At 38.4% G+C, this 23,835-nt stretch overlaps 1 protein-coding gene across 2 annotated transcripts in view; it reads right to left on the reverse strand.

Moving 5' to 3' along the window:
- KANSL1 (KAT8 regulatory NSL complex subunit 1) overlaps positions 1–22,468 on the reverse strand; it is a 163,511-nt gene extending 141,043 nt beyond the window's left edge. The window contains exons 1-2 of one of the 2 annotated variants that reach the window (XM_015235177.3): positions 22,443–22,468; positions 20,727–20,862 (exon numbers count right to left, since the gene is read on the reverse strand). The gene's annotated coding sequence lies outside the window, so the exon portion shown is untranslated. Of the gene's footprint in view, positions 1–20,726; positions 20,863–21,645; positions 21,845–22,442 lie in introns of those variants that run through there. The other variant, XM_031685559.2, reaches the window with a different exon arrangement.
- Positions 22,469–23,835: the final 1,367 nt, after the last annotated feature.

A 23,835-nucleotide genomic window follows, 5' to 3' on the forward strand; every position in this document is an offset into this window, starting at 1 on the left:
TCTCAAATCAGATGTCTTTCTGCTCAAGCACCAAGTTTTACAAGTAAGGACATTTAAAGGTGAACCAAACTTCTTTATAAAGCAGAAAGAGACTCACAGACACAGAAAACAAATCTATGGTTACCAAATGGGAAAGGGAGTAGGGATAAATTAGGAGCCTGGGAATAGTAGATGCAAACCACTATATATAAAACAGATAAACATAAGGTCCCACTGTATAGCACAAGGAACTACATTCAGTATCTTGTAATAACCTATAAGGAAAAAATATGAAAAAGAGTATTTTTCTTTTTCATTTTGATTCTTTATGAATCACTATGGTGTACAACAGAAACTAACACAACACTGTAGATCAACTGATCTTCAATTTTAAAAAATAAAACAATGGTGAGTCACTACAGACACAAAAATCATAGAGAAATACATTTTCTTAAAATTTTCCCCCAAAACACAGCGGATGTCAAGACTGATTAAACACACACTCGCCCCTCATTTTTCAAATCATTCCTAGAACAGTCATCGTGGTTGACTCTCCAGTATTAGTTTTAACCCATTCTGTTTGCCAGTGATTGGTTGGGAATGGGCATGGAACCTAATCCTGGCCAATGAGAACTGAGTAGAAACCTATCACTGGAAGGCCTCCGAGAGAGAATTGTGAGAAAAGCTTCTTTACTCCTAAAGATGAGATGAGGAAGAAACAGTCCCTCTTCATATAATGCTAAACATGACATTTCACACCTTTCAGCAAGCCTGAAGATGCCACCAACATGAAAGAGGACAGAACAGAAGTTGGCAAGAACCTTGGTCCTTGGTGACAGCATTGAATGATTATATCAATCCTGACATCTGCAAGACTTCCAGACTTCCAGCTACATGAGACCAATGTAACAAACATTACTGTTTAAGCCAATTTGAGTTAGATTTCCTATTCCTGAAGTCAAAAACATACTGATTATTTTCTCACATCTTACAGTATTTGCATTGTTACTTTATGATTATTTATATTGTCATATTTTATATAACCTTACATAAAAAAGGCCTTTCTTTCCTATACACAACTCTGTACTAATCCATGTCTCCATGTCTTTATGTGTTCTTACTGCCTAGAAAAAGGGGACCATCATTCCTTATTCCTCTCCCCTAATCCACCTCCAATTTTTCCTTCAAGGAAACAATAATAATAATAACAACAACAACAATAATAAAAATAGTAACAATAATGTAGATAATTGGCACTATATTACCTTGCTCTTGATTAAATGCTCTTTGTAATTCTTCTGAGGTTTTCATATACCAGTCTTGCCTCCTGAAGCTGGCCTGAAAGCCCTTAAAGGTAGGAACTATGCTTATTCCAACTTCTGATTTATTACTCGTCTATACAGTAAACATAGTCCAAAAAGGCATTCTCTAACTTCCTCACCATATATCTTCTAACAAGCCAAAATTTCCTAAGCATAATATTCCATCACAAAGTCAATACTTCATATGTCCCAACTATTGCAAAAGAACAAGGGATTATTTTTGTTTTGTACAAAAAAAAGAAATTATAATAATTCAGGAGAAAGTCCTAAAGTCTAAGCCATTTAGTTTCAAAAGGACAGGGACCCAGTTTTTGTTATTTACCACTGCATCCCAGGAACCTAGTCCAGATATCACAGAAATGAACACATCAAGACAGTACTAAAATTATATCATGAAAGAAACATCTTTAAGCTGAAATTGGTGCATACTCTCATGTCAATATTTAACTAGCAAAATATTAAGTAGAAAGTCAGAATAAACTGAAACAAAATTAGGAAGTTTATTTAAATCAAACAATTTTGGATGGTAGAAGGAATATGGAAGGCCATCTAATTCAACATCCAGATTTTATTAGAGAGAAAAAGAGGCCAAGAGAAAACAGAGGACTGCACAAAGCCAAAGCTGAAATACATGCTGGGATCAGGGTGTCAGTCTCCAATTCTCACTTTTCACACCGCAACACTTGCCTTCCAGAGTTATATCCTCCCAGGAACATGCTACTCACCTTGCACATAAGAAGTGCAAACACGACAAAGGTATCAAACCTGAACAATACCTAACCAATTCAGGTTCACAAGTATCAAGATTTGGCCAAAGGTAAGTTAACAGAAAATCCTCACACTGATTACAATGACTATAAAGCTCAGAGATCAGGATTTTTTTTTCATTAGATGTAGGTCTCAACTAATTCAAAATAACATATATTCTTACATACTCAGTCCAGTAGCAACAAACTTGCAATAAGATTGAACAACCTAAGGCATTTGAAAAACTTGTCAATGGCAAAGTATTATAAGAATGCATGGCATTCCTTAGTTTCAATCTCTCCTAAAAAGAAGATAATTTTCCTTCCTCATACTAGAGATATAGCCTCTGGAATTTACACAAAGGTATTATCTTACCATCTCACCATAGAAGTGAGACTCAATAACTCATTGAGAAGAAAACTAATCTTGGACAGCCTCGTGATTTAACAGTGATAGTAATAAGAATAATAAAGTTACAAGTTAACACTGAAAGCACTCCTAAATCTAGAAATAATTTATTTGGGGATAATTAAGACGATAGTACTAAAATCCAACTGAATACAACTGTATCACCTAAGGAAATAAGTCAGGTTCTCCCAGGCCACTAGTGATGTTAACATCTAACATCCAAGGCTGATGATTTTCTCCTCTGCAGTCCCAGATTTCAAAGTAGCTACAGAAGCACTGACTTCAAGTGAATGCAGTTTAAGCAGAACTTTATATGACTATTTTAATAAATTTTCTCAAGGAGTTAAACAAACAAAAAAAAATACTGATTAAATAAGCTGATTATTTAGGTGGATTTTAATTAATTATAATGCTTTGAACTTTCATATAGCACATTTTTAAACTTTCAAGTAATTAGAATTAAACAAAAAAGTTAACTGACCAAACATAACAGGAGGAGTGTTCTAATAAACTGATTTTGCAGATGAGGCAATGTCAAATGAAGTGATCTGCCTAGGACCTAAACATTGTATCAGACAGCAATGTCAGAATAGGCTCAAAATTTACCAAGCAACTGTCTGGCTTCTTTTCCAAATGATACATAAAGATAAACATGCAGAATAACTTCAAGGCAGCTATGAGCAGCCAAGTTGTAAAGGGTGGGAAAGAGACCTGAGGGGTGGAGTGTGTAGTTCAAAGAGAAGAGGAGGCAGCAAGTACACAAGGCAAAAGGCATTTAAAAATTTTTTTAAATCAGTTGTTGAGTCCAAAGTTAAGATGCAGAGCAAACCTAGGGATTATGGAGACAGCACACCCTACCTGTTCCCTCCAATGGAGAGACACACCATTCATGGAAAGGAACATTACTTTTTAATCCACTGATTCCTGGATTCTTGAACTGTTCTCATGTACAGTCTGGAGCATACAGCTATGGACTAGGGAGTAAGTGAAGCCACTCAACAAACAGGAGAGACCTTGCTAGAGTGTCAATTTACTCAAAGATTATAGTAAAATCAGATACACTTTTGTAAAATAAACACAAATATATTATGAAACAAAATGCAAAATTCCCATTTTTTCAAGATAAATAAGTTTTCAGAGAAATGCCCTTTTTGTTACAAGTTGCTCTGGACAATCCCTAAGAGTACTTTAAAGGAAAAATTGGAGAAGCACTGCTTTAGATCATTTATAGATAAATATGCACACCAAAAACTCCTGAACATAGTCCTTTTACACAGACGGTGAAACCTGAAAAACACCTAATGTAAAAATCATGGTGAGTACAGTATTATAAATGAGGCCATAAGCTACTGAGAGAACATGACTGGAATTCAGGAAATGCTAAAGTCCCTGTCTTATCTCTGTCACTCATTTACCAAGAAGTCATATATAATTTTCCTAACAGCAATCTTTTTTCATTTCTGAATTAGACTGACAAAAATAACAGAACACAATATTCCATATTTTCAGCCGTATTCCAAATTAATTCCCACAATCAAATAAACAAATTTATCTAACAAAACTGGTCTCAAATGAACTAGCTTCAATTGGCAGAACGGCAACAATAACAAAAAGCCTAATGAAACTGTATCTTTTGTGGTATAAAGAAAAAATCCTTCTGTGTAAGGGAGGGGGAAAACTACCCACACTTCCCCAGAATTTCTATGGTGGCCATGTCAAAACGTGATCTTGCTGGTAACATTTAGGCTAGGGCATTAAATTTTTATAACATGACAATGGTAATACTTGTATTCTTGCCTTGAATGATTTTCTTTGATTTTCAAGAAAACTAGATATCCCCTTAAAGCCCTATCATGAATTCCCATTCACTCATAAACACTTGCTGAGTGTTTGTTGGATGCTAAACACTGTAGTACCTCTGGAAAAAAATACTAAGTCACCATCATAAGCTATGTGGTAGACAAGAAAAACTCCTTCTATTCGCTGCTATTTTAAATGGTGAATAATTAAAAGTTAAGAAGTAGGAAGAGTGGGGAGGGTATAGCTCAAGTAGTAGAGCACATGCTTAGCATGCACAAGGTCCTGGGTTCAATCCCCAGTAACTCCTCTAAAAATAAATAAATAAACCTAATTACCTCCCTCCCCTAGCCCCCCCCACAAAAAAAAAAGAAGAAGAAGTAAAAGTAGGAAGAGAACAATTAGCAAAATTTTAGAGCTTTATGCTTCCAATTCAACTCTCTTCTGGCCTTTTTGGGAAACTTGCATAGACCACCCCAAGAATGTTAAAATTAGGTGTTATTTATGGCATAACCAGAATGAAGTAACAACTACTTCAAAATAAAACCAAGACAAGAGGTTAAGGGAACCAAGTAGGAGACAAGGATCTGAAGAGCTAGACTTGGAACCTCTACCCTAAATGTCTCAAGATAAGGAAAAGGTGGAGAAAAAGAAAATTTGTGACCTAATTCAATTGTATTTAATTTTGCAACTGCCTTTCATTCTCAAATATTTGCTATTGTGCTGGAGGGAGGCTTCTAGGTTTCTTCTGAATGCCAGAAGTTCAATAACACATCACTTCTTAAACATTAGTTATAGTAACTTCATTCAGTAATCAGGCAATTAGAATTTGCTATCACTAAATGAATGTCCAAAATTAAACCAAAATTACTTCAAGATAAACTCAGAGCACATCTCAACTCATTTGATAAGACTGTTATTACCCTGATACCAAAATCAAAGACTTCATACAAAACTACAGACCAATATTACTTATGGACATAGATGTAAAAATCCTCAACAAAAGACTAGAAAATGAACCCCGCAACATATAAAAAGGATTGTACACCTTCATTTAGTGTGATTAATACTAGGGATTCAATGTTTGTTTAATATGTGAAAGTCAATTAATGTAATACATATTAATAAAGGATATAAAAATAAACCACATAATCATCTCGATTGATGTAGAAAAAGCATTTGACAAACTCTAACACCCTTTTATGATAAAAAAAAAACACACACACAGAAATTAAAGGAAATTTCCTTAACCTGACAAAAGCTATCTATGAAAAACCCACAGGTAACATCATACTTCATGGAGAAAAATCAGAAACAAAATCCCTAAAAATCAGGAACAAAACAAGGATGTCTGCTCTCACCACTTCTATTCAATATTGTACTAGACATTCCAGCCAGGGCATTAGGCAAGAAAAAGAAATTAAAAGCTTTCAGGTTACAAAGGAAGAAGTAAAACTACTTCTACTTGTACATGATATAATCTTGTATGTAGAAAATACTGAGGAATCCACAAATAAACTATTAGAGCTAATAAACATATCCATCAATGTTACAGAATACACGATCACTATACAAATAAATGTCAATTGTATTTTGATACACTAGCAAACAATATGAAATGAAGAAAATTCAATTTATCATAGCATCAAAAAGAATAAAATACTTAGAAATAAATTTAACAAAGGAAGTATAAAACATACTCTGAAAACTATAATAATTATCATAAGAAGTGAAAGAAGTACTAATTAAGTGAAAAGATATCCCATGTTCATGGATCAGAAGATTTAACATTAAGATGGCAATACTCTTTAAATTGATCTACAGATTAAGTTCAACACAATCCTGAAAAGGAAGAACAAAGTTGAAGGACTCATACTTCCTGATTTGAAAACCAGACTGAAGGTTATAGAAATCAAGACAGTATGGTACTTGCATGAGGACAGACATATAGATCAATGGAATATGGATGAAGAGTCCAGAAGTGAACCCTCACATTTACAGTCAATTGATTTTTGACAAGGGTGCCAAAACAATTCAATGGGAGGCAGATGAGGTGGGGGTGGGGACTGGATAGTCTTTTCAGCAAAGGTATTGGAACAACTGGATATTCACATGCAGTAAAATAAAGCTGGACCCCTACCTCACACTCTACACAAAAATTGACTCAAAATGGATCACAGACCTAAATGTAACAGTTAAATCCATAAAATTCCTAGAAGAAAACAAGAGTAAATCTTCATTATCTTGGGTTAGGCAATGATTTTCAGACATGGCAGCAAAAGCACAAGTGACAAGAAAATTAGGCAGATTGAACTTCATCAAAATTATAAAACGTTACACTGTATAGCACAGGGAAATATACACAAATGTTATGATAACTCACAGAAAAAAAAATGTGACAATGAGTGTGTATATGTCCATGAATGACTGAAAAATTGTGCTAAACACTGGAATTTGACACAACATTGTAAAATGATGATAAATAAATAAAAAATGTTTAAAAAAAATTTATAAAATGTTGTGCATTAAAGGATTCCATCAAGAAAGTGAAAACAACCTGAGAGAGAAACTATTTGAAAATCACATATGAAAAAGGACTTGAATCCGGAATACACAAAGAACTCTTAGAATTCAACAATAAAAAGACAATTCAGTTTTTAACATGGCAAAGAATTTGACAGAAATAGACCTTTCTCCAAAGAGACACAAATGGCTAACAAGCATATGAAAAAGATCTCATCATTAATAGTTATCAAAAAAATTAACTCAAAACCACAATGAGATACCACTTTATACCCACTAGCATGGCTAGAATCAAAATGACAGTTACAAGTGTTGACAAGGACAGGGAGAAACTGGAACCCTCATACACTGCTGGTGGAAATGTAAAATGGTGTAGCTGTTTTGGAAAACAGTTTGGTGGTTCCTCAAAAAGTTAAATAGTTACTATATAACCTAGCAATTCTACTCTTAGGTATATACCCAAGAGAACTGAAAAGAAGTGTCTAAACAAAAACTTGTACAAGAATGTCTACAACAGCATTATTAATAATAGCCAAAATATGTAAACAACCCAAATGTCCATCACCTGATTAACGGATAAGCAAAATGGGGTATATCCATGCAATGGAATATTATTCAGCCATAAAAGGAATGCTACAACACAGGTGAACCTTGAAAGCATGCTAAGTGAAAGAAACTAGTCACAAAAGGTCCCAAACTGTATGATTCCACTTAAATGAAATGTCCAACACAGGCAAATCATAGAGACAGAAACTAGATTAGTGGTTGCCAGGGGCCAGGAGACAAAAGGATAATACAGAGTGACTACTTATAGATGTAGGGTTTCTTTTTGGAGTGTTGAAAATGTTCTAAAATTAGTTTGTGGTGATGGATGAACAACTGTGAATACACTAAAAAAAAAAGTATGATTTAAACAGGCATATTTTATGATATGTGAAATGTGTATCAGTAAAGCTGTAAAATAACAACAGGATGAAGCCAAAACAACACTTTCATTTTGCAAAAAAAAAAAAAAAAAAGTTGAACTACTTGTAAAAACATCAGGAGAAGAAGGCAAGCTTTAATTCTGCCATTTATTTCCCCTTGAAAGATTACCTCAGAGCACTAATATGCCTTCATGTTACTCTTGCAAATACATAAGCAAAAATTAGGTTCTCATCAAACTCAAGTTACTCTAAATTACTCTATGTAAAAATGAAATGAGGAGGCCACAACATGTCACGGATAAAATCAGTCATCTACAGGAATGATACAAACTAGGACATCAGTAAGTGAGTGAAGAGTTTAAAGAGCACAAAATCCTATTACTAGAAGGGTTATCTTCAGTGAGATAGGACTGGAATGTATTATTATTTCAAAAGCTTAAACAAAATCTGCCCAAAGATTATTATAACAGATGGTTGCAAGGCTTCTATAAAAGTGTAATTCAAAGAGAAAAAACTTGGCATCATCATCCCCAGTTCTACCCAGAGTGTAAAGAAAATGTCCTGATCCACAAATACAGGATCTGAGAGGAAGACTATGTGTTGAATAGGAAAGAATACGCTGATCAGTCTACTCATTTCTAAGCCAGATTGATTATTTTATTTTTCTCCCATAAATCAACAACTGTTTTTTGTTTGTATACGGTCCAGTATAGATGTGATTAGCAGACAAGTCTAATCTCCAGTAATGAACAGACTGATATAATCAATGCTGCACTGGCATTCAAGTTCTACTTCTACCACCAAGCAGCTAGTGACTTTGGGCAAATGGCTTCACTGTTCTCAGTTCCCTCATGCAGAAAACAAGAGAGCTTGACTGATTTAAATCAAGGTTTCTTTTCAACTCTAAAGCTCAATGATTCAGAACCCTTAAAATTACAATAATAACAATGATATGTGGTTCAACAATCTGTGTTTAACAACACAAAACTTTGGGAGGGAATTGTTATAAAAATTTAAATGACACAATACATGCTTTCTCAAAAAAAGATTAGAACCTACTAAGGCATACACATATAACAGAACTATAATAGAAATTACAATCAGAAACTAACATATATAACCCACTAGTTATAGAGATAAAAAAACATGCTTAACAAACATTCTGTAGAGTCAGGAAAAACTAAAAATGTATTATATGGCTATCTAATTTTAGAAAAGAAAATCTAGACTTTGGTTAGATAAAATTTAAATTATGCTTAAAAAGCAAATGTGTAATACGAAGCATAGAGATGGACTTTAAAACTAATGGCTGCAAGAGATCAAAAAAGTTAGATGCTCAACCAAAATGCTTAAACCGCTAAGTGGGTGTGGGGGTGGGAGAGTGGCAAGGGGGGGAAGAGGAGGAGGAAAACAACTTTTCTCAAGAGACAAAAAAATGAGGAAAAGCAATAAAATACTCTAAATTGTAGCTGATCAGGAGCACTAAGGCCGATGTAGGCAAAATAACAATTAAAGCCTTGGAAAAAAAATGCAAAGCCACAAAGAGGTGGTTTAAATATACAAAAAGCCAGATGCTGACTAAAGACTTGATGGATGACTTGATAAATAAGGTATAAACCAGTGGAAAAAGCAAGACAACTGACAGGCCTAAGTGATTTGCTTCAGTATTTACTGAAGAAGATACGTGGAATAAACTTATTTCTAAATTACTCTTTAAAGCATATAAATCACTTACAGTGAATCAAATTCATCATTAAATAAACAAGATGCCTCCCAACTAATACATCAGATGTCAGGTAGTCATGGGGATGCAGCATAGTTCAGTTGGTGGAGTGCAGGCTGAGCATGCCAGAGGTACTTGGTTCAGTTCCCAGTACCTCCATTTGAAAAAGTTAAAAAAAAAAAAAGAAACCAAGATGTTAGGTAGTCCTGGAGTCTCAAAATATTCTCTGCATTTAAAAGAATTTACATATAAAATTATAAAGTTTCAGGGAAGAACCTACTGGCTGACAGTCATACAAGAGGCGTACCCTCCAGAAAGACTCAGGAAGCTGGAATTCAGATGTTTCCCTTATCAACAACATTTACTGAAGCCCTTGCTCAACTCCTGACATATTTAGGCACTCAATAAACATTTGCTGAACAAAAACATGCCATCAATACAACTCCCATCTATTTAAGAGAAGGCCTCTATGGCTGTGAGCTGCAAATTGGCCAAACCAGCAAATCTCTAATAGAGGATGAAGTAAGAAGACATGTCAACATGAAAAACCTTCTGAGAAAAAGACAACACAGCTTCTAAAAGGGGAAACCACACTGCACTGGTCTACCCAAATTCTCTGGGGAGAAGGTATGTGAACATAATTTATTTAAGCTTTTATAAAAGTTTTGATAAGATTCTAAATAAAGGGCTATTTTTGAAGAACCTGAGTGAGCATAAAATTGAGAGTATTTACTGTAGATGGGGTGTGATTTACGAGACTGACACATCGCCCACTGCACTAAGGAGGCAGGTTTAGATGGAGCGTGAGACATGGGAATTAAGGGTGGATGGATGCTGAGGCACTTCCCCATAGGAAGAAGGATAAGCAGAAGACTGATGTTAGGTAATGTTTTGGAAATGTTATGTTTAATATTTTAATAAATTATATGAAAGATTCACAGAGAATTCTCCATTTTGCAGATGGAGTGATGAGTTTCCTAACAGTGAAATACTACACAGAGTTGGAAAAATAAGGGAACTGAAGGGTGCAAAGGATTTTTAAGTGTATTAAATGAGAAACATTTGCAAAAACTAGGATTTATTTTCAGTTTAGAGAAGACTTTGCAAAAATGAAAGTTGTCTAAATATCTGAAGGGCTGTGCCCAAACTGGAAATTGCAGAGGGGCGCATTTCAACTCAACATAAGGCCAAGCTTTCTAACCACCAGACCAGACCCAACTGAAAAATGATTCACCAGACCAGAACTAACTGAAAGAGCTAGTGAATTACCTCTAAGAGCCTACTGAGATACAAGCGCCTACAACACTGCAGGCAGAAGAACGGCAGGAATTACAGCATGAAGCATGGACAAATGAAAGGCAAGGTATTCAAAGGAACAAAATCTAAGTTGTAGCTTAAGGATGCAAGGCTTCCAGTCAAAAAAGAAATTTTTGAATAATTACAGAATGTTGCCTCAAAGACAGTGTGATCTTTGCAAATGAAGGGAGGGTGGATTGCAAATTCTATCAGCAACAACAGGGGAAAGACTGTGAATAGAACTTATTTTCCTATCCTTCTAACAAATCACAATTTAGCCGTATCTGAAATGCAGTTATGAGTGGTTATCATAAATCCAGAAAGGCAAAACAACACTGACAAAGATCCAGAGAAGTGTAAATGGAATGACTAAGAGCCTGAAGGAGATTTCACTGGAGATTACATTTTAAAATCAAACATCTTCAACTGAGAAACATGAAAGCCAAGGGGCACTATGATCAAAATAAGAAAATGTACCAATATAGTAAATACTAATTTATTCACCAAATCTTGGTACAATATATTGAACTGTTAAACTTGAAAAAATTGGACTTTTTTCCCACAAAAGATAAGAAGAAAGTTGTAGAATGCATTATCAAGAGGTATTAGGATTAAGAATACTCCAGAAGTACATAAATTTAAGTATATTAAGTCCATTCCAGGGTCCCACAGGATGAAAGTGACATCTGAGGGAAGGCCTTACGTTCCTGAGGTTAAAATCTTGTAAGATAAATGCCTCACCTCACCTTGGTGCCAACTGAGACAGGACAATTGGCTGAGAGCCCCCTAAAAGACTCAGTTAGGCTTGTTGGTATAATTTCCTTCCATTCTTTTATCTACGTATGTACAGTTAACTCTTGAACAACATGGGTTTGAATGAGTCCACTTACACCTGAGCTGGATTTTTTTCCAGTAAGTACATACTACGCAACACTTGGTTGAATCCCTGGATGTGGAACTGCAGATACAGAGGACCTACTGTAAAGCTGTACACGGATTTTAGAAAATCAGTAGACTGCATGGGGGTCAGTGCCCCTAACTCTTGCATTGTTCCTTGTGTGTTATATAATTCTTAAAATATATATACGTGTGTGTGTGTGTGTGTGTGTATATATATATATATATATATATTCTTTATCTTTTATATATTTAGAATCCTCCTTACATAGCTCTATATTCTGAATTTTTCATTTATCATATACTCAACATTCTAAGACATTAAAAGTTCTTCAAAGATATTGTTTTATGGCTGTATAGTCATTCACCCTTAATATGCCATAACTTACCCACTAATCTTGCTGTTCATTCAAGTTTATTCTCAGTTCTCACTAGTGTAAATAATGCTGCAATGAGTATCTTTGTTTACAAATCTTTCTGCGTATATTTCTATTTTCCCCCTTAAGATAAATTACTAGAAGTGGAACTACTGAGTTAAAGGACATCTTTAGGTTTTTTGATATATGTTGCCAAAATACCTTCCAGGAAAATTGGGCCCAATGCACACTTCCACTGGCAGTTTTGGAGACTGCTCCCTCACTGTTTGACAGCACATTCCAACTGCCAATTTGATAGGTTTTAAAAAATAGTATATTATTTTAATCTGCATTCCTTTAATTACTTATCACAATAAAAAATGTTTCTTATATGCCTGCTGGTTATTTGCATTTCTTCTTTGTGAAGTCTAATCATGATCTTTGTCAGTAAGGTTTTTTACTTTCTTTTGGCAGTGACAAACTGAAAACCGGCTGGGATGTAATCACATTATCAGTAGCTTCAGCTCCCCCTGCTGGCCAAAAAGTTACTACCATGATCAAGACCTGGATAAAGGTAACCTGTAGACTACACTTATAAACTTGCTATTTTCCGGAATGTTGCTACAAACAATTTATACACAGTGATAAGAGATAAAACATTATGTGTCTAAACTCATACTAAACAGAGCTGTGATGGAGAAGGAGACAGAGACACTTGATTACTAACATTTAATAATTTCACAAAAAAATGTTTAAAATATTATCAGTTCACTGCCAAATTACTATCTGGATAGAACATTACAAGCCTAAAATTCATTTCTATCTTGTTCTAATAATGTGAAAACATTCTAGTTGCCAGATGACACTGGGTTGTTAGCCCACTGGTTCTCTTATTCAAAAGCAAAAATAATAAAAACACATATGCCCTTCATCATTCAATGGAAAATTACAAAAACAAAAAACAAAGAAAATCCTCTTTGTAAATCTTACCCCAAAGCTACAAAGCACTCACACTGAACTGACTGGCTCCTACAGTTTTAAAGGCTAAGGCCAAGACTAGCCAATGGAAGTGACTAGTTTCGCTTTTCTGCTGACACCCTCCTAAAGACGCACCTCACAGGCTGGCAATGCAGTCCCTAGACCATTCATTCAATGTACATTCACTAAGTGCCATCATGTGGCAAGCAGTGATGATGAAAGACAGGACACAGCTCCCACTCTCAGAGACCAGCTGGGTGGAGAAGCAAACCTGCAGTCACTGTACAGTAGAAGTGCCAAGGACCCACACACACTTAAAGGCAAAGCCTGGTACACAGGAAGCTGTGGTGTCGGCTACTGTTGTTGTCACACCTCAATCTTATTAAAGAACTAGGAGGGGTTCGTTTCTAGAACAGGGCAGGAGGCCACTTTAAACAGTGGCAACTGCAAAGGAGCAACAGGTGCACAGAAGGAACGGTGAGCTGCTCAGCACTGAGGAGAGAGAGCTCAGAAAGGAGTGGGGGAGATGATCTGGGTGCTTGGCAAAAGCATTTGAACTTAACCTCAAAAGCCAGGTAAGCCATGGAGGAGGAGACATATGGTCATATGATGAGATCTGCATTGCACAAGGACCAACTGGGCAGCAACTTGGAAGTCAGAAGGCAGTTGAGGAGAATGATCAGAAAGTGACTGAAGGTCACACAGGCAACGGGTGGTGAAAGTGTGAACTCAGACCGGAGAAGTGGGGATGGGCTAGGATCTCAAGAACATGGTGACTCATGTGCCACAAGAAGGAATCCTGGCCTGAGTGACTGGGTGGGCAATGGGACCAATCACTGGGTCATGAAGACAGGAAGAGGCTGGACTTGGGGAAGTACATGATGAGGTCATTTTGATGTCCAGGAGGCAGCTGTGTGCATGGGACTGGAGATCAGAAGACCACTTAGAGGTGGGAAAAACACATTTGCAAATCATCAGTATATGGATGCCAACTGAGACATAAAAACTCATCTAAGATATCAGCCAGGAACTGCAACAGTAAGAAGAAAGGAGGCCAAGGTAAGGCAAACATTGAAAGAGGAAAAAAGTCTGCAAAGAAAACTGAGAAGCAGCAGCCAGGGACGACAGCGATGACAGAAAGCCGGCACTCTCACCACTCGTATTCTACTGTGTGCCACACACTCATCTCTGTGCTTTTCATTATTAACTCACCTCCTCCTCATAACAGTCTCATAAGGTAAGTGCCATTATTTTTATTACTTTATTATTTTTCCCATTTTTCAGGTGAGGCGGCTGAGGTACAGGGAGAGGCACACGGGAAGCGGCAGAGTTGAAATCTAATTCTAGGAGTCTCACTCCAGAGTCCATGTTCTGTATCATGACTCTACAACACCTCTCAGAAATGAAGACAAGGGGCCAGGAAGGACCACCCCCACCACAGCTAGGGAGAACGCTGCCAGCATCAGAGACCACAAGGAGGCCTCAGAAGATAAGGGCAGAGAGGGATACTCTGAATTTTGGTCACAGGGATGACACTGTCAGGCAGGTACAGTGGAACACGTAGGTAGAAGCTAGATAAATACTTCACTAACAAAGGGAACAATGGTTGCAGTTTAAGGGTTTTGTGTTTTTAAAAAGTGAAAGAGACTTGAGTGTGTTTATAAGCTGAGGGGCACGAGCCAACAGGGCAATGAAAGGGTGAAAACTGGATGGGAAAAGGGACAAATGACAGCCAGAGGTCCCTAGAAGGAGGAAGAAATTAGCTCAAAGACCAGAGGGGTGGCCTAGTATGAGAAGAGACAAAGACAAGGACAGGGATGGACCCCAAGAGTCTCTTCCCTGAATGGCTCCGTCCTCCACAACCTAAGCAGCAAAGTCACTGGGGGAGAGAGACTCCCTCTGTGAACAAGGCAGCTGTTTAACTTCTGAAGAAGCCCCCACAGCAAGAGGCTTTTGAAATTACAATATGAATTTATACTTTTTGATTCTTTTACCCCTGTTTTCACTCTTATCTCACTGTTTCATTAAATTATGATTTAGGCTGTACACACTTCACAAGATGATTTTTAAGCAAGAAAAAATCTAGCAAAACTAAATCACTAGACTGTTCAGAATAAAAAAGCAATTATTTTTCAATTCCTTCAAGTCAAGAACTTACAATGGCTACTCCCTTTGTCCTCTGGAGCAAACCAGCCAGCAAAGCCCAGAGCTGCTCTCCCGCTCACAGCCTGACTCCTCTCCCCGACTCCAGCCCCAGCACGATTCTCCACCTCAGCCTGGTCAGCACGCTCTCTGGCCCAGGCGAGAGGCCCTTCCTCCCACAGTCCAAACTGTTACCCAGTACTATGGATTCCTGCACTTCAGGATAGGGAAACTGGAGAAGGAATCTGGGAACTAGACTCTTAGGACAACTAACAAAGCAATTTCATACCACGTATTTATCTAGAGCAGTCCCAGACCACCGTGAAAATCTGATGAAAGCAATGGACCCTTCCTCTCCATAAAATGCACACAGGCAAAAACCACATCATTTTGCAACAGACTGCCAAAAAACTGTCATTCTTCACATATTTTATCCATAGAAAAGTCCCTCCAGCCATCATTAAGGACCTATTTACTCTACCTTAGCAAATAATTTATAAAAGCTTAGTTTGCTGGTATCGTAACCTACCACAGAAAGAAGGCATTACAATAGAAGGGAGAACTGCCGGAGGCCGTGCTGGAACACGGCCAGTCACAGCCTGATACTGAGGTAGGAGATCATGAAAGTGATCATCACAGACAAAAGAATATGGAGAACTGTGGGGGAGTCTGCAATATGCGCATACTACTCCTTTAACAGTTTATTTTATGGCCTCCAAAGGCACGTCACATTCCAGCACAGGACAGCAGTGATGAGCACAGTGTGGGTCTTCTGTAATTTTGGATTACTATTAAAAGATAAAATTTTGTTCAGGGTGCTTTTTTAAGGAAGCAGAGAAGCATGCAATACCTTTTGGGAAAACGTTCACCTAAATGATAACTCTTTGAAGTCTTAACACTAGTTTCAGGAGAAGAAACCATCAAACAAAGGTGCATACAGGCCAGGGGTAAAAGGTAAGGTTTCAAAACAAAACAGGTCAGCAGCAGCCAGATCACCACAGGTCTACATGCTGGGTCAAAAAGGTTGAACTTTACCCTAAAAGCAAATAGAAAGGGAACAGAAGCAGAGGGCGGGCCAAATCAGTCAGGCCAGGGAGGAACTTCCTCAAGCTCTTGCTGTTTCTGGCATGAGCCATACTGCCTACCCCCAAAACGAAGCTAAATACTGGAGGATAGTTAGCTGAATATAAAACATTTTCTCTCTATTCACACAGGGAAGGAGGTGTTAATTCCACATCGCTGAGTATCTCTAGCTCTCCACCCTAGAGACAGATACCCGGGCCTACTTCTCACCCAGTAAGGAAATCCCAAAGCTTCATCCAATTTCACACAGGACACATGGAGAACAGACTATACTCTTGACCGTAATTTTTCAGGTCAGAATTTTACTGATAGTTTAAAAAAAGAGAGAGAAAATAACCTTACCTTCTAAAGTTCAATTTTATATGAATCTAAAGTTTCAATAACAAAAATCTATATGTTAAAGATAAATGCATGAGAAGCCTAAAGAAATAATCTACTTCTTTAAATCATGTTCCAATTTGCAGCAAAATTTTCATCTCCTATGTACTACACTGAAGGTCACCTGTAATGAGTGACATTAGTCTGTGCAGCTCACAAGGCTAATGGATATTGTTATGGGCTGAATTGTGTCTCCTCAAAAAAGGTATTTTGGACTCCTAACCCCTAGTACCTCAGAATGTGACCTTAGAGAAAGGGTCTTTACATAGGTACTCAAGTTAAAGTGAGGTCTTTAGGACCTTAACCCAATATGACTGCTGTCCTTTTAAAAAGGAGAAATTCTGAACAAAAAAGACACATGTACAGAGAGAACTATGTAAAGACTGGAGTTATGATGACGCAAGCCAAGGAACTACCAGACGCTAGAAGAGAGGCCTCCAAGAGATCCTGCCCCAGCGCCCTCAGAGGGAGCTTGCGCCTGCCCTGGGACTCCCAGCCTCCAGGGATGAGAGACAACAAATGTCTGTTGTTTAGGCCACTTAGTTTGTGGCACTTTGTACGGCAGCCCTAGCAAACAGATGTCGTGAAGAAGAATTAGCAGCTCGTGTTTACTGAGCACATACCAAGTGTTATCCTCAGCAATTCACATCAACTAACTCATTTAGTCCCTACAAAATCCAGCCTAGGATCTAGGTACTATAATTATACCCTTTTCACAGATGAGGACACCAAGTCTCTAAGAGGTTAAGAAATTTGCCCAACATCAGCCACAGCCATTAGCTATAAGTAACTATTATTTAGTGTAATTATTATAATAACAGTCGTAGTTCACTAAGCCAGACACTATGACCTTTGCAGATATAACGTACACAACGATCCTTCGAAATAAATGTTAATATTATTTCCAGCACAAAGGAGGACCCTGAACCTCCAAGAAATTAAGAAATTGCCTAAAATCACACAAGCAAGAATATGATAGTGTAGCTAATTGCCAACTTGAGGGAATAAACAATGAAAATCTTTTTTTTACTAAAACTTTAAGAGCAAGTGAAATTTTTTAGTGCCTGCCCTTGCAATTCGATTCTAGAAATATACACCTATAAATTCAAAATTTTTCAAGATCCCTGGAGAATCTGTGTCCCATATTACAGTACCCTTTGTATATGTATCCCTTCAACCACTGCTCAAGGGCTATCTGCTCTCTCAGCTTTGGCTCTTTGCCATTTCTCTGACTTCCAGACACAGGAGAAAAAGAAATGCAAGGATTCAGACACTGTTTTTTAATTTTTTTTTTAATTTTCATATTTAATTTCTCAATTTTGATACACACATCAGAAAGCGTGAAAAAATATAATATAGTGAGAAGTCTCCTTCCCACTCTCTCCTCTACCTGCACAGTTCCTAGATTTAACAGGTAACCAGTGTCACCATTTTCTTGTTTATTTTTCTAAAGTGTTTTCTTATGCATTTACAGCAAGCCAATACAAATTTTCCTTTCTCTTTTTTTTTTTTTTCAAAAAACACAAAGGTTAACATATCATACACACTATTTTGCATCTTGCTTTTATCACTTAACTGTATATCTTGGAGATCTTTCCATATCATAATGAATTATATTTTAATGATGTCCTTTTGTTAAGAATACTTCTTTCTTGCGTTCATCCTAGTTCAGTCTAGCACACAAGACAACCAGCAGTCCCTAAGAGCTCTCTGAGACAACTGACAGTGGCACCAGACCATACACCAAAGACCATATATCTCTTCTCTGTGCCTCCTCACCTTCACTCTGCTCTCTCCTCCAACTCATCCAATTCTCCACCTCCTCCCTGTTCCTCTCCCATCTCAGCCGTGCCCTAACCCTGACAACTGGACCTAGAAACATCAAACATCACTGATACTGCTTAGTCATGACTAGCAGTAAGAAAGCTGTCGACCCCTGACAGAAAGAGAAAGGGGTAAATAATTTCCATGGGAACTTCTAATTAACAAGCGTGCGTTAAACTGAGGAGCTTTTGTTTGGAGTTATTTTTCCTGTTATTTATGTTTCCTTTGGTACTTTGGTTCTTGAAAAGGGTGAGTACTGGCACTATTTTCCATAAGCATGGAAACAAAAGCAGCACATATGTGGGTCTAACATTTAAGTAACTCCTGATAGAACCAGAGTCATTCTGAAATAAGATAATCAGAAACAAAGCGTAAGAACTATAGAAAATGAATATTTTGGCTCCAAAGCATACATCTTAATTAGCCTACTTTTTTTTTTACTTAAAAATAAGTACTGGAATCTGAAGGTACATTTCAGAAACATTTCAAGGTATTCACAACAAAAAAAGAGAATAAAGCTCTCTCCCTTTTTTATTCTCCATCCTGCAAATTCAATGCTGTCTTTTCCCTCACCCCAAAAAATGCCCTTTTTCCCTCTGCCCAGGTCAAACACTACAGTTTCTAAGCTTTTTTTTAAGTCATAAAAGGAGACGAAAAATGTTGGCAAATAAAAAATTTGTTTAGACTCAGAAGAGGTCTTCCACTGATAAAAGGTTTAAATTAAGGCAGCCACAGAACTATACTCTAAAGCTGCTAACAGGTGGTAACACACAGTGTGGAGTACTGACTGCACTCTGTATTCTTAGCATGCCACAGGCCTTTGGTGCAACTTTAGGGGTCACTGTGGAATATATATACACACACACACACACACACACACACACACACACACACACATATACATATATACACACACACATATATATATACATATATATATATATATATATATATATAAAACCAAGCTTTTATGGATCTAATACATTAGTTAAAGCCAAGGTGACTGTGAAATAAAATCCAATATATTGCTCCCCAGTTCCCTGGGTTTCTAGGGAAGTAGTACCCACTGATACCCCTTTGCCTGCTTCCTAGAGAAAACAGAGGTCCTGGCACTAAACACTCAGTACCAAAGAGAAATATTTCTGTACAGGGTCCTCCAATTCCTATGGATTCAGGACATCAGGGTGGATTCCCTATGCAACACCTTCAGTTCTACAGGACAGTGGCTGGAAAAACTGTCACTCTGGCATCCTTTATACTAATATAAGCATTCCTTATCCAACAATAGCATCTAGAACACACACGAAGAGGAGAACTCAGTTTACATTTACTTAAAGATTTCCCACAATTCAAATATCTAGTTTACACTAACTGCATCAATCTCTGATTTAATCACTGCATTAACGTGGACTTCCAAGGACAGACTACCACACAACAATCTTAACTACACTTTTGATTTATTTTGTTTAGCTCCAAGGTAAGACAACCTGTTGCCATTTGGTGAAGCTGGTGGAGGGCTTCCATCACTCCTTATCTTTCTCTCCCCATCCTTCCACCCATTTTCCTCCCTACGTGTATCTTTAAGCTTTGTCCTCTGTTTAGTCCCTATGGAGAGTCTTTTGGTCATCTATGTACAAGAAACTGGAAGTAGCCAAGAGACTGGAGAATCACCACATCAACGAGAGTTTTTTTTTATGTAAAGATCACTTGCCTACACTGCCCAAAATAGGTTTATCCTGTGGGATGAAACTTGGCACAAAGTACTACCTGTTGCGAAGAATAGTGTAAATTCGCATACAAAGGACTAAGGAGTAGCAAGAAAACTCTCACAGCTGTACACATAACTACTAAATAAATAATAAAACTTCTAACATATACTAAATGAAGTTTCAGAGTAAACAAATAGCTAATGACACATCTTTTGTAACACATGAATCAGCTACAGACTTGCAAGAGTGGGACACGCCCTAGCACCTATGACACTAAAGTACCTGTTTGAAAGTGGACCTGGCTGTCTGAATTGCCAATCCATCCTACTGAGATTGGAACAGAATTTTACAACCATGTGGGTTGTCATAATTTAATGTTAAGAAATAAATACATCATTATGATGGAAGTAAATTTGAGAACTTCATTAATATTTTAACACCAATAATCAATAAGTAGCAACACAAGGTAAGGAGTAACCAATCAGTCCTAGGAAGCAAACATAATAGTTTTTAAGGGAAAAGAAGGTCAGGTAAGAGAGTTGAAGAATTGCAAATTCGAGATTAGAAAATCCTCAATTCTAAAGAAAAAGAAACAAAATGCCTTTAATTAAAAAAAATTTTTTTAAACCACATCTTACCTTTAGAGGCATCCAAATAGCATTCATAGTGTCAGGAATAGTTCAGACAGTACTCAGAAATGAGCAAGAGAGTCTTAGTAATCCCTCAGTCACCAAGTATGAGCAGGTGGGAAAATTTTTTGTTTCAGGAAGGTACCTAAAAGAGAGGACTTTCATTTAGACTAAAAAATAATGAAGACTAAGCAAATAGTTTAAGCTATGTGGACAGAGATTTGAAGTACTATTTGCCTCACCATCCTAAAGAGATGCAGAAAATGACATCCCCTTCGGAAAAGGCCAAATGTGTGTAGTATATGTATCACCATACAGAAATAGAAATATACTTTACATAAAATTGGATTAAGTGTGTAACACATACTTTAGATAACATAAAATTGCTTATCAAATAATTAGAAAACCAAAACCATTTTTTCCAGATTAAAAAAATGATTATCCACTTCATTAACACTATTAAAAAGTGATTTTTTAAACTGATCAAATAAAAAAGACCCTTGCCCCATTTAATTTTACTTAATAAATTAAAACATTTCAAATCATTCTGATTGTCCTAAATTTTAAGTTACAGAGCCCATTCTACGTGAAAAATAAAATCCATTCTTGACTGAGTGCTGCAAACAAAAAAAAAACTCTCTTCTTTCCTGAAGACCTTTAAAAGCTGACCAAACAACTTAATTTTGAGGATGGAGGGAGGCAAGTTTGTCTGAAGGCAGGAGGATGGATTAAATGACCTCTTACAGAATCCCTGTTCAAGTTCTAGGCCTGAATGAAAATTCCAGCTTAACCAGTTACTGCTTCGCTTAAAATGGAGGCTTGCCCGAGTAGGGACAAAAATAACAGCACCCACCTCTGTAAAATAAATTTCGAGAAAAAACCAAAGACCATAGTACCCTCATTTTTAAGAAAAATTAAAAATAAAAACCTCAGGAGTGGATTTGTTCTTGCTATGCGTGTGTCACTTCGGCTTCGAAGGCTTGGCATCACTTTCCTTACAGCTCATCGGATTTGGGGGGCGGGGGGGGCAGTTTGACTCTTGACCCAAGTCTGAGGAGGGTTTAACAGCCCCTCCATGATCCCCATGGCAAAAGCGAAGGAGAGAAAAGAAAGGGGAGAACCCGAGTTCTCACCCCTCCCCCACCTTGGACCCTAGTCCCAAACCTACCCCCCCCCAACTCCCGACACCTTCCCGCAGCAGGGCGACTCCTTCTGCCCTAAACCCATTGTTAGGGAGGGGGCGAGTAGGGGAGTGGGCTCAGGGTAGGGGAGCCTGCGGCCGTTGCCCCGGCTCGCTTCAGGAGGGGGCGGCCCGCGGGATGCAGCTTCCCTTCCTCTCAGTGTCGGTCCGTCCCACCTCGGCTCGGCCTGGCGCCCCGGGCTCCTCTCGGCGCCCCCGGCCCCGGGCCCAGCCCAGCCCGCCCCACGAGCACCAGGCCTCCGGCCCCTCCGCCGGCAGCCCGCGGCCCAGGCCTGCGGGTGGCGCGGGGCGGGGGTCCCTGTGCCCCACACACGCGTCCCCGCTCCCCCAGCCCAGTCGCTTCCAGGGCCCTCGGCGGCGCCCGCTCCCCGGGCCCGTCGGCCCCCCGCCTCTCAGCCGGGCCACCCCCTCGGGCTCCCGCAGTCGGGGTCGCCTCCCCTTCCCCACCATCACCCCTACCAACTCGTGCCCCCACCCCCCGGGGCACTAGTGCCAACGGCAGCTCCCCCGGCCCCCGGACCTACCTGCACGGCTCAACCAAGCCTAGAAGTGGGGGCGGGGAATCTTCCGCCCTCCTCTGTCTCTCATTGGCCCTTCTGGCGGATATCGGGAGCGCCATTGGCTGATGGCGGATGTCCGTCAGAGTGATGGGGCGGGACAGAGCGGGGAGAGGGATGCTGGTGCCTCGGCGTCTCTGTCTCTGTATCTCGCTATCTCTGTCTCGGCTCTTGGAAACGAGAGACATTTGGACGAGAGGACTGGAAGGGGGCCTGAGGCAGAAGGAATAGAAATAGGAATCCTAGCAGAGCTTCCCAACAGTCTGCCACTGCGAACCCCCAACCTAAGTACCCTTTAGATCCTCTTCTCCATCACCCCCAACCCTGGCCCCTCACCCTTGTAGGTTCTTCATCCAGGAAGCGACGTGATGAAAACTCAAAGCCGGAAGGCCATAGAGGGAGATTTTATATATGTATATAAAATATACACATACAAATACTTATATATAAAGTCAACCAGATATAAGGTCACAAGGGCCTGGAGAAGAAAGCACACCATCTCACAGACAAGGAAGGACTTGATATATAGCCAATATAAGAAGGAATCAAAAATCACTTTTAAGAACTTGTAACAGTGGTTTCCTCCTGGGAGGGGATCTGAGTGTTGAGGAAACCGGGTGGGAGGAAGACTTATATTTCACTGTATATCCTATTGTATCTTTTGATTTTTATACCATTCACGAAGATTCCGATTTTTAAAAATCAATTGGTTTAAATTTTAAAATACTTCTAAGGTTGCAAAGCCAGGGGGGCAGATAGGATGGTCATCCAGGCAAAGTGGAATAACATTGGGGGAGAATCTAAGTTTTTAATATGTTCAGTTCCAGATATCAGTAATAAAACTAAGTGGCAATATCCCAGAGGCATGGAACTTGGAAGCTGTGGAACTTGGGAGAGGGTGTAATGTGGACTAGGGGAGATTTAGGGTTCTCCACCACAATATGATGATTGATGACATGCTAAAGGATAAAATCCCCGTAGAACTGTAAAGACACCTATGATGAAGTCAGGAGAATGCAAAGAAATAGAAAGAGGGTCAGTGAGTTAAGAAAAATAGACTATTTAAGAGGCATGAAAGTTAAGGGAGGAAGGGTCTTTGGAAAAATAAAATAATAAAACTATGAGAGCCTCACAGATCTTAAGGCTCACTTCAGGGATCCTTTTTTTTTTTTTAATGGAAAAGGATGTTTATTATAACATTATTTATAATAGCAAAAGGATAAAAGGAAACAACCTAAATGTCCAACAACAGGGAATTGCTTAAGTGAATTATGCCATGTCATATGATCAAGCACTGTTTTGGGTTTTTAATTGAAGTACAGTTGATTTACAATGTTGTGTTATTTTCTGGTGTGCAGCA

This window comes from Vicugna pacos, chromosome 16 (genome assembly GCF_048564905.1).
Source record: "Vicugna pacos chromosome 16, VicPac4, whole genome shotgun sequence".
NCBI lineage: Eukaryota > Metazoa > Chordata > Mammalia > Artiodactyla > Camelidae > Vicugna > Vicugna pacos.